The sequence below is a fragment of the Lathamus discolor genome, chromosome W (genome assembly GCF_037157495.1).
Source record: "Lathamus discolor isolate bLatDis1 chromosome W, bLatDis1.hap1, whole genome shotgun sequence".
Classification (NCBI taxonomy): domain Eukaryota; kingdom Metazoa; phylum Chordata; class Aves; order Psittaciformes; family Psittacidae; genus Lathamus; species Lathamus discolor.
The window spans coordinates 13,229,302-13,243,529 of NC_088908.1; positions in this window are offsets into that span (position 1 = coordinate 13,229,302).

The window sequence follows — 14,228 nt, forward strand, 5'->3', positions numbered from 1 at the left end:
GACTCTAATCCCACAGACAAAGGGCCAGCAGGGAAACTCCTGCAGGGCATCTTCAGCGCACAGTGAGCTTTACAATTCTGAAACACACATTGCTGTCACTCCTCCTTTTCTTGCCTGAAAGACCAATTGATTCCAACATCTCTGTGCCCACTCTCTGCTGAGCAGCAACAGAGAGAGTAGAGCAGGAATGTTTAGACTGGGCTAAAACAGCAGAAGAGCCTTGCAAAAAAGCTCCTCCTGATCATGTTTAGCACACAGTGAGCTTTAAACTGTGACACAAACATTGCTGTCACTCTTCACTCTTTCTCCTAAAAGACCATTTCAATCCCAGAACTCCGTTGCCAGCACTCTGCTGAGCAGCAGAGTGAGCAGGGATGTCTGCAATCTGTAAGGCAGTGGAAGAGACAGGCCTGAAGGCTGCTCTTGTGCTTCTTCAACACACTGAGCTTTACAACTTTGACACACACACTGTTGTCACTCCTCATTGTAGCTCCTAAAAGTGCATTTGAATCCAGCGTTTCTGGTCTCCACTCTCGTTTCCAGTGCAGCAGAGGCAGGTGAGCACGAGCGCTTGGAATCCGCTCCCAGTTCCGAAGGGCAGGGAGGGAAAGTCCTTGCAGATCATCTTCAGCGCACAGTGAGCTTTGCAACTCTGAAACACACATTGCTGTCACTCCTCACTTTATCTCCTAAAAGTGCATTTCAAGCCAACGTTTCTGGTGCGCTCTCTCGCTTCGAGAGCAGTTGTGACAGGGGAGGACGAGCGCTTGGATTCTAATTTCACAGCCGAAGGGCCAGCATGGAAACTACTGCTGGGCATCTTCAGCACACATTGAGATTCACAACTCTGAAACACATATTGCTGTCACCTCTCACTTTCCTACCTGAAAGTCCAATTGAATAATACATCTCCTGTGCTTGCTCTTTGTGAGCAGTAGCAGAATATAGCACTTACGTTTGGACTCTGCTGAAACAGCAGAAGAGACAGTCCAGAAAGTTCCCACTGATCATCTTCAGCACACAGTGAGCTTTGCAACTCTGCAACACACATTGCTGTCTCTTCTTTTCCTGCCTGAAAGACCAATTGATTCCAACACCTCTGTGCCCGCTCTCTGCTGAGCAGCAACAGAGAGAGTAGAGCAGGAATGTTTAGCCTGGGCTAAAACAGCAGAAGAGCCTTGCAAAAAATCTCCTGCTTGATCATGTTTTGCACACAGTGAGCTTTAAACTGTGACACAAACATTGCTGTCACTCCTCACTTTATCTCCTAAAAGTGCATTTGAATCCAAAGTTTCTGGTGCGCTCTCACGTTTCGAGAGGAGTTGTGACAGGGGAGGAGCAGCGCTTGGACTCTAATCCCACAGACGAAGGGCCAGCAGGGAAACTCCTGCAGGGCATCTTCAGCACACAGTGAGCTTTGCAATTCTGCAACACACATTGCTGTAACTCCTTTTCCTGCCTGGAAGACCAATTGATTCCAACATCTCTGTGCCCACTCTCTGCTGAGCAGCAACAGAGAGAAGGAATGTTTAGATTGGGCTAAAACAGCAGAAGAGCCTTGCAAAAGAGCTCCTCCTGATCATGTTTAGCACACAGTGAGCTTTAAACTGTGACACAAACGTTGCTGTCACTCTTCACTCTTTCTCCTAAAAGACCATTTCAATCCAAGAACTCCGTTGCCAGCACTCTGCTGAGCAGCAGAGTGAGCAGGAATGTCTGCAATCTGTAAGGCAGTGGAAGAGACAGGCCTGAAGGCTGCTCTTGTGCTTCTTCAACACACTGAGCTTTACAACTGTGACACACACACTGTTGTCACTCCTCATTGTAGCTCCTAAAAGTGCATTTGAATCCAGCGTTTCTGGTCTCCACTCTCGTTTCAAGAGCAGCAGAGGAAGGTGAGCACGAGCGCTTGGAATCCGCTCCCAGTTCCGAAGGGCAGGGAGGGAAAGTCCTTGCAGATCATCTTCAGCGCACAGTGAGCTTTGCAACTCTGAAACACACATTGCTGTCACTCCTCACTTCATCTCCTAATAATCTGTTTGAATCCATGGTCTCTCCCGCCCTCTCTCGTTTGAACAGCAGCAGTGACAGGTGAACACGATCTCTTGGCCTCTGCTCCCACAGCCGAAGAGCCCGGAGTCAAAGCTCCGGCAGGGCATCTTCAGCACGCAGTCAGCTTTGCAACTGTGACACATATATTGCTCTCGCTCCGCACTTTCCTACCTCAAAGTCCAATTGAATCCAAAATCTCTGTGCCCTTTCTCTGCTGGGCAGAAGCAGAGAGAGTAGAGCAGGAACCTTTAGCCAATGCTAAAAGAGCAGAAGAGACAGTCCAGAAAGTTCCCACTGATCATCTTCAGCGCACAGCGAGCTTTGCAACTCTGCAACACACATTGCTGTCACTCCTCCCTTTTTGCCTGAAAGACCAGCTGAATCCACCATCTCTGTGCCCGCTCTCTGCTGAGCAGCAACAGAGAGAGTAGAGCAGGAATTTTTAGACCTGCCTAAAACAGCAGAAGAGCCTTGAAAAAAATCTCCTGCTTGATCATGTTTTGCACACAGTGAGCTTTAAACTGTGACACAAACATTGCTGTCACTCCTCACTTTATCTCCTAAAAGTGCATTTGAATCCAAAGTTTCTGGTGCGCTCTCTCGTTTCGAGAGGAGTTGTGACAGGGGAGGAGCAGCGCTTGGACTCTAATCCCACAGACAAAGGGCCAGCAGGGAAACTCCTGCAGGGCATCTTCAGCGCACAGTGAGCTTTACAATTCTGAAACACACATTGCTGTCACTCCTCCTTTTCTTGCCTGAAAGACCAATTGATTCCAACATCTCTGTGCCCACTCTCTGCTGAGCAGCAACAGAGAGAGTAGAGCAGGAATGTTTAGACTGGGCTAAAACAGCAGAAGAGCCTTGCAAAAAAGCTCCTCCTGATCATGTTTAGCACACAGTGAGCTTTAAACTGTGACACAAACATTGGTGTCACTCTTCACTCTTTCTCCTAAAAGACCATTTCAATCCCAGAACTCCGTTGCCAGCACTCTGCTGAGCAGCAGAGTGAGCAGGGATGTCTGCAATCTGTAAGGCAGTGGAAGAGACAGGCCTGAAGGCTGCTCTTGTGCTTCTTCAACACACTGAGCTTTACAACTTTGACACACACACTGTTGTCACTCCTCATTGTAGCTCCTAAAAGTGCATTTGAATCCAGCGTTTCTGGTCTCCACTCTCGTTTCCAGTGCAGCAGAGGCAGGTGAGCACGAGCGCTTGGAATCCGCTCCCAGTTCCGAAGGGCAGGGAGGGAAAGTCCTTGCAGATCATCTTCAGCGCACAGTGAGCTTTGCAACTCTGAAACACACATTGCTGTCACTCCTCACTTTATCTCCTAAAAGTGCATTTCAAGCCAACGTTTCTGGTGCGCTCTCTCGCTTCGAGAGCAGTTGTGACAGGGGAGGACGAGCGCTTGGATTCTAATTTCACAGCCGAAGGGCCAGCATGGAAACTACTGCTGGGCATCTTCAGCACACATTGAGATTCACAACTCTGAAACACATATTGCTGTCACCTCTCACTTTCCTACCTGAAAGTCCAATTGAATAATACATCTCCTGTGCTTGCTCTTTGTGAGCAGTAGCAGAATATAGCACTTACGTTTGGACTCTGCTGAAACAGCAGAAGAGACAGTCCAGAAAGTTCCCACTGATCATCTTCAGCACACAGTGAGCTTTGCAACTCTGCAACACACATTGCTGTCTCTTCTTTTCCTGCCTGAAAGACCAATTGATTCCAACACCTCTGTGCCCGCTCTCTGCTGAGCAGCAACAGAGAGAGTAGAGCAGGAATGTTTAGCCTGGGCTAAAACAGCAGAAGAGCCTTGCAAAAAATCTCCTGCTTGATCATGTTTTGCACACAGTGAGCTTTAAACTGTGACACAAACATTGCTGTCACTCCTCACTTTATCTCCTAAAAGTGCATTTGAATCCAAAGTTTCTGGTGCGCTCTCACGTTTCGAGAGGAGTTGTGACAGGGGAGGAGCAGCGCTTGGACTCTAATCCCACAGACGAAGGGCCAGCAGGGAAACTCCTGCAGGGCATCTTCAGCACACAGTGAGCTTTGCAATTCTGCAACACACATTGCTGTAACTCCTTTTCCTGCCTGGAAGACCAATTGATTCCAACATCTCTGTGCCCACTCTCTGCTGAGCAGCAACAGAGAGAAGGAATGTTTAGATTGGGCTAAAACAGCAGAAGAGCCTTGCAAAAGAGCTCCTCCTGATCATGTTTAGCACACAGTGAGCTTTAAACTGTGACACAAACGTTGCTGTCACTCTTCACTCTTTCTCCTAAAAGACCATTTCAATCCAAGAACTCCGTTGCCAGCACTCTGCTGAGCAGCAGAGTGAGCAGGAATGTCTGCAATCTGTAAGGCAGTGGAAGAGACAGGCCTGAAGGCTGCTCTTGTGCTTCTTCAACACACTGAGCTTTACAACTGTGACACACACACTGTTGTCACTCCTCATTGTAGCTCCTAAAAGTGCATTTGAATCCAGCGTTTCTGGTCTCCACTCTCGTTTCAAGAGCAGCAGAGGAAGGTGAGCACGAGCGCTTGGAATCCGCTCCCAGTTCCGAAGGGCAGGGAGGGAAAGTCCTTGCAGATCATCTTCAGCGCACAGTGAGCTTTGCAACTCTGAAACACACATTGCTGTCACTCCTCACTTCATCTCCTAATAATCTGTTTGAATCCATGGTCTCTCCCGCCCTCTCTCGTTTGAACAGCAGCAGTGACAGGTGAACACGATCTCTTGGCCTCTGCTCCCACAGCCGAAGAGCCCGGAGTCAAAGCTCCGGCAGGGCATCTTCAGCACGCAGTCAGCTTTGCAACTGTGACACATATATTGCTCTCGCTCCGCACTTTCCTACCTCAAAGTCCAATTGAATCCAAAATCTCTGTGCCCTTTCTCTGCTGGGCAGAAGCAGAGAGAGTAGAGCAGGAACCTTTAGCCAATGCTAAAAGAGCAGAAGAGACAGTCCAGAAAGTTCCCACTGATCATCTTCAGCGCACAGCGAGCTTTGCAACTCTGCAACACACATTGCTGTCACTCCTCCCTTTTTGCCTGAAAGACCAGCTGAATCCACCATCTCTGTGCCCGCTCTCTGCTGAGCAGCAACAGAGAGAGTAGAGCAGGAATTTTTAGACCTGCCTAAAACAGCAGAAGAGCCTTGAAAAAAATCTCCTGCTTGATCATGTTTTGCACACAGTGAGCTTTAAACTGTGACACAAACATTGCTGTCACTCCTCACTTTATCTCCTAAAAGTGCATTTGAATCCAAAGTTTCTGGTGCGCTCTCTCGTTTCGAGAGGAGTTGTGACAGGGGAGGAGCAGCGCTTGGACTCTAATCCCACAGACAAAGGGCCAGCAGGGAAACTCCTGCAGGGCATCTTCAGCGCACAGTGAGCTTTACAATTCTGAAACACACATTGCTGTCACTCCTCCTTTTCTTGCCTGAAAGACCAATTGATTCCAACATCTCTGTGCCCACTCTCTGCTGAGCAGCAACAGAGAGAGTAGAGCAGGAATGTTTAGACTGGGCTAAAACAGCAGAAGAGCCTTGCAAAAAAGCTCCTCCTGATCATGTTTAGCACACAGTGAGCTTTAAACTGTGACACAAACATTGGTGTCACTCTTCACTCTTTCTCCTAAAAGACCATTTCAATCCCAGAACTCCGTTGCCAGCACTCTGCTGAGCAGCAGAGTGAGCAGGGATGTCTGCAATCTGTAAGGCAGTGGAAGAGACAGGCCTGAAGGCTGCTCTTGTGCTTCTTCAACACACTGAGCTTTACAACTTTGACACACACACTGTTGTCACTCCTCATTGTAGCTCCTAAAAGTGCATTTGAATCCAGCGTTTCTGGTCTCCACTCTCGTTTCCAGTGCAGCAGAGGCAGGTGAGCACGAGCGCTTGGAATCCGCTCCCAGTTCCGAAGGGCAGGGAGGGAAAGTCCTTGCAGATCATCTTCAGCGCACAGTGAGCTTTGCAACTCTGAAACACACATTGCTGTCACTCCTCACTTTATCTCCTAAAAGTGCATTTCAAGCCAACGTTTCTGGTGCGCTCTCTCGCTTCGAGAGCAGTTGTGACAGGGGAGGACGAGCGCTTGGATTCTAATTTCACAGCCGAAGGGCCAGCATGGAAACTACTGCTGGGCATCTTCAGCACACATTGAGATTCACAACTCTGAAACACATATTGCTGTCACCTCTCACTTTCCTACCTGAAAGTCCAATTGAATAATACATCTCCTGTGCTTGCTCTTTGTGAGCAGTAGCAGAATATAGCACTTACGTTTGGACTCTGCTGAAACAGCAGAAGAGACAGTCCAGAAAGTTCCCACTGATCATCTTCAGCACACAGTGAGCTTTGCAACTCTGCAACACACATTGCTGTCTCTTCTTTTCCTGCCTGAAAGACCAATTGATTCCAACACCTCTGTGCCCGCTCTCTGCTGAGCAGCAACAGAGAGAGTAGAGCAGGAATGTTTAGCCTGGGCTAAAACAGCAGAAGAGCCTTGCAAAAAATCTCCTGCTTGATCATGTTTTGCACACAGTGAGCTTTAAACTGTGACACAAACATTGCTGTCACTCCTCACTTTATCTCCTAAAAGTGCATTTGAATCCAAAGTTTCTGGTGCGCTCTCACGTTTCGCGAGGAGTTGTGACAGGGGAGGAGCAGCGCTTGGACTCTAATCCCACAGACGAAGGGCCAGCAGGGAAACTCCTGCAGGGCATCTTCAGCACACAGTGAGCTTTGCAATTCTGCAACACACATTGCTGTAACTCCTTTTCCTGCCTGGAAGACCAATTGATTCCAACATCTCTGTGCCCACTCTCTGCTGAGCAGCAACAGAGAGAAGGAATGTTTAGATTGGGCTAAAACAGCAGAAGAGCCTTGCAAAAGAGCTCCTCCTGATCATGTTTAGCACACAGTGAGCTTTAAACTGTGACACAAACGTTGCTGTCACTCTTCACTCTTTCTCCTAAAAGACCATTTCAATCCAAGAACTCCGTTGCCAGCACTCTGCTGAGCAGCAGAGTGAGCAGGAATGTCTGCAATCTGTAAGGCAGTGGAAGAGACAGGCCTGAAGGCTGCTCTTGTGCTTCTTCAACACACTGAGCTTTACAACTGTGACACACACACTGTTGTCACTCCTCATTGTAGCTCCTAAAAGTGCATTTGAATCCAGCGTTTCTGGTCTCCACTCTCGTTTCAAGAGCAGCAGAGGAAGGTGAGCACGAGCGCTTGGAATCCGCTCCCAGTTCCGAAGGGCAGGGAGGGAAAGTCCTTGCAGATCATCTTCAGCGCACAGTGAGCTTTGCAACTCTGAAACACACATTGCTGTCACTCCTCACTTCATCTCCTAATAATCTGTTTGAATCCATGGTCTCTCCCGCCCTCTCTCGTTTGAACAGCAGCAGTGACAGGTGAACACGATCTCTTGGCCTCTGCTCCCACAGCCGAAGAGCCCGGAGTCAAAGCTCCGGCAGGGCATCTTCAGCACGCAGTCAGCTTTGCAACTGTGACACATATATTGCTCTCGCTCCGCACTTTCCTACCTCAAAGTCCAATTGAATCCAAAATCTCTGTGCCCTTTCTCTGCTGGGCAGAAGCAGAGAGAGTAGAGCAGGAACCTTTAGCCAATGCTAAAAGAGCAGAAGAGACAGTCCAGAAAGTTCCCACTGATCATCTTCAGCGCACAGCGAGCTTTGCAACTCTGCAACACACATTGCTGTCACTCCTCCCTTTTTGCCTGAAAGACCAGCTGAATCCACCATCTCTGTGCCCGCTCTCTGCTGAGCAGCAACAGAGAGAGTAGAGCAGGAATTTTTAGACCTGCCTAAAACAGCAGAAGAGCCTTGAAAAAAATCTCCTGCTTGATCATGTTTTGCACACAGTGAGCTTTAAACTGTGACACAAACATTGCTGTCACTCCTCACTTTATCTCCTAAAAGTGCATTTGAATCCAAAGTTTCTGGTGCGCTCTCTCGTTTCGAGAGGAGTTGTGACAGGGGAGGAGCAGCGCTTGGACTCTAATCCCACAGACAAAGGGCCAGCAGGGAAACTCCTGCAGGGCATCTTCAGCGCACAGTGAGCTTTACAATTCTGAAACACACATTGCTGTCACTCCTCCTTTTCTTGCCTGAAAGACCAATTGATTCCAACATCTCTGTGCCCACTCTCTGCTGAGCAGCAACAGAGAGAGTAGAGCAGGAATGTTTAGACTGGGCTAAAACAGCAGAAGAGCCTTGCAAAAAAGCTCCTCCTGATCATGTTTAGCACACAGTGAGCTTTAAACTGTGACACAAACATTGGTGTCACTCTTCACTCTTTCTCCTAAAAGACCATTTCAATCCCAGAACTCCGTTGCCAGCACTCTGCTGAGCAGCAGAGTGAGCAGGGATGTCTGCAATCTGTAAGGCAGTGGAAGAGACAGGCCTGAAGGCTGCTCTTGTGCTTCTTCAACACACTGAGCTTTACAACTTTGACACACACACTGTTGTCACTCCTCATTGTAGCTCCTAAAAGTGCATTTGAATCCAGCGTTTCTGGTCTCCACTCTCGTTTCCAGTGCAGCAGAGGCAGGTGAGCACGAGCGCTTGGAATCCGCTCCCAGTTCCGAAGGGCAGGGAGGGAAAGTCCTTGCAGATCATCTTCAGCGCACAGTGAGCTTTGCAACTCTGAAACACACATTGCTGTCACTCCTCACTTTATCTCCTAAAAGTGCATTTCAAGCCAACGTTTCTGGTGCGCTCTCTCGCTTCGAGAGCAGTTGTGACAGGGGAGGACGAGCGCTTGGATTCTAATTTCACAGCCGAAGGGCCAGCATGGAAACTACTGCTGGGCATCTTCAGCACACATTGAGATTCACAACTATGAAACACATATTGCTGTCACCTCTCACTTTCCTACCTGAAAGTCCAATTGAATAATACATCTCCTGTGCTTGCTCTTTGTGAGCAGTAGCAGAATATAGCACTTACGTTTGGACTCTGCTGAAACAGCAGAAGAGACAGTCCAGAAAGTTCCCACTGATCATCTTCAGCACACAGTGAGCTTTGCAACTCTGCAACACACATTGCTGTCTCTTCTTTTCCTGCCTGAAAGACCAATTGATTCCAACACCTCTGTGCCCGCTCTCTGCTGAGCAGCAACAGAGAGAGTAGAGCAGGAATGTTTAGCCTGGGCTAAAACAGCAGAAGAGCCTTGCAAAAAATCTCCTGCTTGATCATGTTTTGCACACAGTGAGCTTTAAACTGTGACACAAACATTGCTGTCACTCCTCACTTTATCTCCTAAAAGTGCATTTGAATCCAAAGTTTCTGGTGCGCTCTCACGTTTCGAGAGGAGTTGTGACAGGGGAGGAGCAGCGCTTGGACTCTAATCCCACAGACGAAGGGCCAGCAGGGAAACTCCTGCAGGGCATCTTCAGCAAACAGTGAGCTTTGCAATTCTGCAACACACATTGCTGTAACTCCTTTTCCTGCCTGGAAGACCAATTGATTCCAACATCTCTGTGCCCACTCTCTGCTGAGCAGCAACAGAGAGAAGGAATGTTTAGATTGGGCTAAAACAGCAGAAGAGCCTTGCAAAAGAGCTCCTCCTGATCATGTTTAGCACACAGTGAGCTTTAAACTGTGACACAAACGTTGCTGTCACTCTTCACTCTTTCTCCTAAAAGACCATTTCAATCCAAGAACTCCGTTGCCAGCACTCTGCTGAGCAGCAGAGTGAGCAGGAATGTCTGCAATCTGTAAGGCAGTGGAAGAGACAGGCCTGAAGGCTGCTCTTGTGCTTCTTCAACACACTGAGCTTTACAACTGTGACACACACACTGTTGTCACTCCTCATTGTAGCTCCTAAAAGTGCATTTGAATCCAGCGTTTCTGGTCTCCACTCTCGTTTCAAGAGCAGCAGAGGAAGGTGAGCACGAGCGCTTGGAATCCGCTCCCAGTTCCGAAGGGCAGGGAGGGAAAGTCCTTGCAGATCATCTTCAGCGCACAGTGAGCTTTGCAACTCTGAAACACACATTGCTGTCACTCCTCACTTCATCTCCTAATAATCTGTTTGAATCCATGGTCTCTCCCGCCCTCTCTCGTTTGAACAGCAGCAGTGACAGGTGAACACGATCTCTTGGCCTCTGCTCCCACAGCCGAAGAGCCCGGAGTGAAAGCTCCGGCAGGGCATCTTCAGCACGCAGTCAGCTTTGCAACTGTGACACATATATTGCTCTCGCTCCGCACTTTCCTACCTCAAAGTCCAATTGAATCCAAAATCTCTGTGCCCTTTCTCTGCTGGGCAGAAGCAGAGAGAGTAGAGCAGGAACCTTTAGCCAATGCTAAAAGAGCAGAAGAGACAGTCCAGAAAGTTCCCACTGATCATCTTCAGCGCACAGCGAGCTTTGCAACTCTGCAACACACATTGCTGTCACTCCTCCCTTTTTGCCTGAAAGACCAGCTGAATCCACCATCTCTGTGCCCGCTCTCTGCTGAGCAGCAACAGAGAGAGTAGAGCAGGAATTTTTAGACCTGCCTAAAACAGCAGAAGAGCCTTGAAAAAAATCTCCTGCTTGATCATGTTTTGCACACAGTGAGCTTTAAACTGTGACACAAACATTGCTGTCACTCCTCACTTTATCTCCTAAAAGTGCATTTGAATCCAAAGTTTCTGGTGCGCTCTCTCGTTTCGAGAGGAGTTGTGACAGGGGAGGAGCAGCGCTTGGACTCTAATCCCACAGACAAAGGGCCAGCAGGGAAACTCCTGCAGGGCATCTTCAGCGCACAGTGAGCTTTACAATTCTGAAACACACATTGCTGTCACTCCTCCTTTTCTTGCCTGAAAGACCAATTGATTCCAACATCTCTGTGCCCACTCTCTGCTGAGCAGCAACAGAGAGAGTAGAGCAGGAATGTTTAGACTGGGCTAAAACAGCAGAAGAGCCTTGCAAAAAAGCTCCTCCTGATCATGTTTAGCACACAGTGAGCTTTAAACTGTGACACAAACATTGCTGTCACTCTTCACTCTTTCTCCTAAAAGACCATTTCAATCCCAGAACTCCGTTGCCAGCACTCTGCTGAGCAGCAGAGTGAGCAGGGATGTCTGCAATCTGTAAGGCAGTGGAAGAGACAGGCCTGAAGGCTGCTCTTGTGCTTCTTCAACACACTGAGCTTTACAACTTTGACACACACACTGTTGTCACTCCTCATTGTAGCTCCTAAAAGTGCATTTGAATCCAGCGTTTCTGGTCTCCACTCTCGTTTCCAGTGCAGCAGAGGCAGGTGAGCACGAGCGCTTGGAATCCGCTCCCAGTTCCGAAGGGCAGGGAGGGAAAGTCCTTGCAGATCATCTTCAGCGCACAGTGAGCTTTGCAACTCTGAAACACACATTGCTGTCACTCCTCACTTTATCTCCTAAAAGTGCATTTCAAGCCAACGTTTCTGGTGCGCTCTCTCGCTTCGAGAGCAGTTGTGACAGGGGAGGACGAGCGCTTGGATTCTAATTTCACAGCCGAAGGGCCAGCATGGAAACTACTGCTGGGCATCTTCAGCACACATTGAGAGTCACAACTCTGAAACACATATTGCTGTCACCTCTCACTTTCCTACCTGAAAGTCCAATTGAATAATACATCTCCTGTGCTTGCTCTTTGTGAGCAGTAGCAGAATATAGCACTTACGTTTGGACTCTGCTGAAACAGCAGAAGAGACAGTCCAGAAAGTTCCCACTGATCATCTTCAGCACACAGTGAGCTTTGCAACTCTGCAACACACATTGCTGTCTCTTCTTTTCCTGCCTGAAAGACCAATTGATTCCAACACCTCTGTGCCCGCTCTCTGCTGAGCAGCAACAGAGAGAGTAGAGCAGGAATGTTTAGCCTGGGCTAAAACAGCAGAAGAGCCTTGCAAAAAATCTCCTGCTTGATCATGTTTTGCACACAGTGAGCTTTAAACTGTGACACAAACATTGCTGTCACTCCTCACTTTATCTCCTAAAAGTGCATTTGAATCCAAAGTTTCTGGTGCGCTCTCACGTTTCGAGAGGAGTTGTGACAGGGGAGGAGCAGCGCTTGGACTCTAATCCCACAGACGAAGGGCCAGCAGGGAAACTCCTGCAGGGCATCTTCAGCACACAGTGAGCTTTGCAATTCTGCAACACACATTGCTGTAACTCCTTTTCCTGCCTGGAAGACCAATTGATTCCAACATCTCTGTGCCCACTCTCTGCTGAGCAGCAACAGAGAGAAGGAATGTTTAGATTGGGCTAAAACAGCAGAAGAGCCTTGCAAAAAAGCTCCTCCTGATCATGTTTAGCACACAGTGAGCTTTAAACTGTGACACAAACATTGCTGTCACTCTTCACTCTTTCTCCTAAAAGACCATTTCAATCCAAGAACTCCGTTGCCAGCACTCTGCTGAGCAGCAGAGTGAGCAGGAATGTCTGCAATCTGTAAGGCAGTGGAAGAGACAGGCCTGAAGGCTGCTCTTGTGCTTCTTCAACACACTGAGCTTTACAACTGTGACACACACACTGTTGGCACTCCTCATTGTAGCTCCTAAAAGTGCATTTGAATCCAGCGTTTCTGGTCTCCACTCTCGTTTCAAGAGCAGCAGAGGAAGGTGAGCACGAGCGCTTGGAATCCGCTCCCAGTTCCGAAGGGCAGGGAGGGAAAGTCCTTGCAGATCATCTTCAGCGCACAGTGAGCTTTGCAACTCTGAAACACACATTGCTGTCACTCCTCACTTCATCTCCTAATAATCCGTTTGAATCCATGGTCTCTCCCGCCCTCTCTCGTTTGAACAGCAGCAGTGACAGGTGAACACGATCTCTTGGCCTCTGCTCCCACAGCCGAAGAGCCCGGAGTGAAAGCTCCGGCAGGGCATCTTCAGCACGCAGTCAGCTTTGCAACTGTGACACATATATTGCTCTCGCTCCGCACTTTCCTACCTCAAAGTCCAATTGAATCCAAAATCTCTGTGCCCTTTCTCTGCTGGGCAGAAGCAGAGAGAGTAGAGCAGGAACCTTTAGCCAATGCTAAAAGAGCAGAAGAGACAGTCCAGAAAGTTCCCACTGATCATCTTCAGCGCACAGCGAGCTTTGCAACTCTGCAACACACATTGCTGTCACTCCTCCCTTTTTGCCTGAAAGACCAGCTGAATCCACCATCTCTGTGCCCGCTCTCTGCTGAGCAGCAACAGAGAGAGTAGAGCAGGAATTTTTAGACCTGCCTAAAACAGCAGAAGAGCCTTGAAAAAAATCTCCTGCTTGATCATGTTTTGCACACAGTGAGCTTTAAACTGTGACACAAACATTGCTGTCACTCCTCACTTTATCTCCTAAAAGTGCATTTGAATCCAAAGTTTCTGGTGCGCTCTCTCGTTTCGAGAGGAGTTGTGACAGGGGAGGAGCAGCGCTTGGACTCTAATCCCACAGATGAAGGGCCAGCAGGGAAACTCCTGCAGGGCATCTTCAGCACACAGTGAGCTTTGCAATTCTGCAACACACATTGCTGTCACTCCTCCTTTTCCTGCCTGGAAGACCTATTGATTCCAACATCTCTGTGCCCACTCTCTGCTGAGCAGCAACAGAGAGAGTAGAGCAGGAATGTTTAGACTGGGCTAAAACAGCAGAAGAGCCTTGCAAAAAAGCTCCTCCTGATCATGTTTAGCACACAGTGAGCTTTAAACTGTGACACAAACATTGCTGTCACTCTTCACTCTTTCTCCTAAAAGACCATTTCAATCCCAGAACTCCGTTGCCAGCACTCTGCTGAGCAGCAGAGTGAGCAGGGATGTCTGCAATCTGTAAGGCAGTGGAAGAGACAGGCCTGAAGGCTGCTCTTGTGCTTCTTCAACACACTGAGCTTTACAACTGTGACACACACACTGTTGTCACTCCTCATTGTAGCTCCTAAAAGTGCATTTGAATCCAGCGTTTCTGGTCTCCACTCTCGTTTCAAGAGCAGCAGAGGAAGGTGAGCACGAGCGCTTGGAATCCGCTCCCAGTTCCGAAGGGCAGGGAGGGAAAGTCCTTGCAGATCATCTTCAGCGCACAGTGAGCTTTGCAACTCTGAAACACACATTGCTGTCACTCCTCACTTCATCTCCTAATAATCCGTTTGAATCCATGGTCTCTCCCGCCCTCTCTCGTTTGAACAGCAGCAGTGACAGGTGAACACGA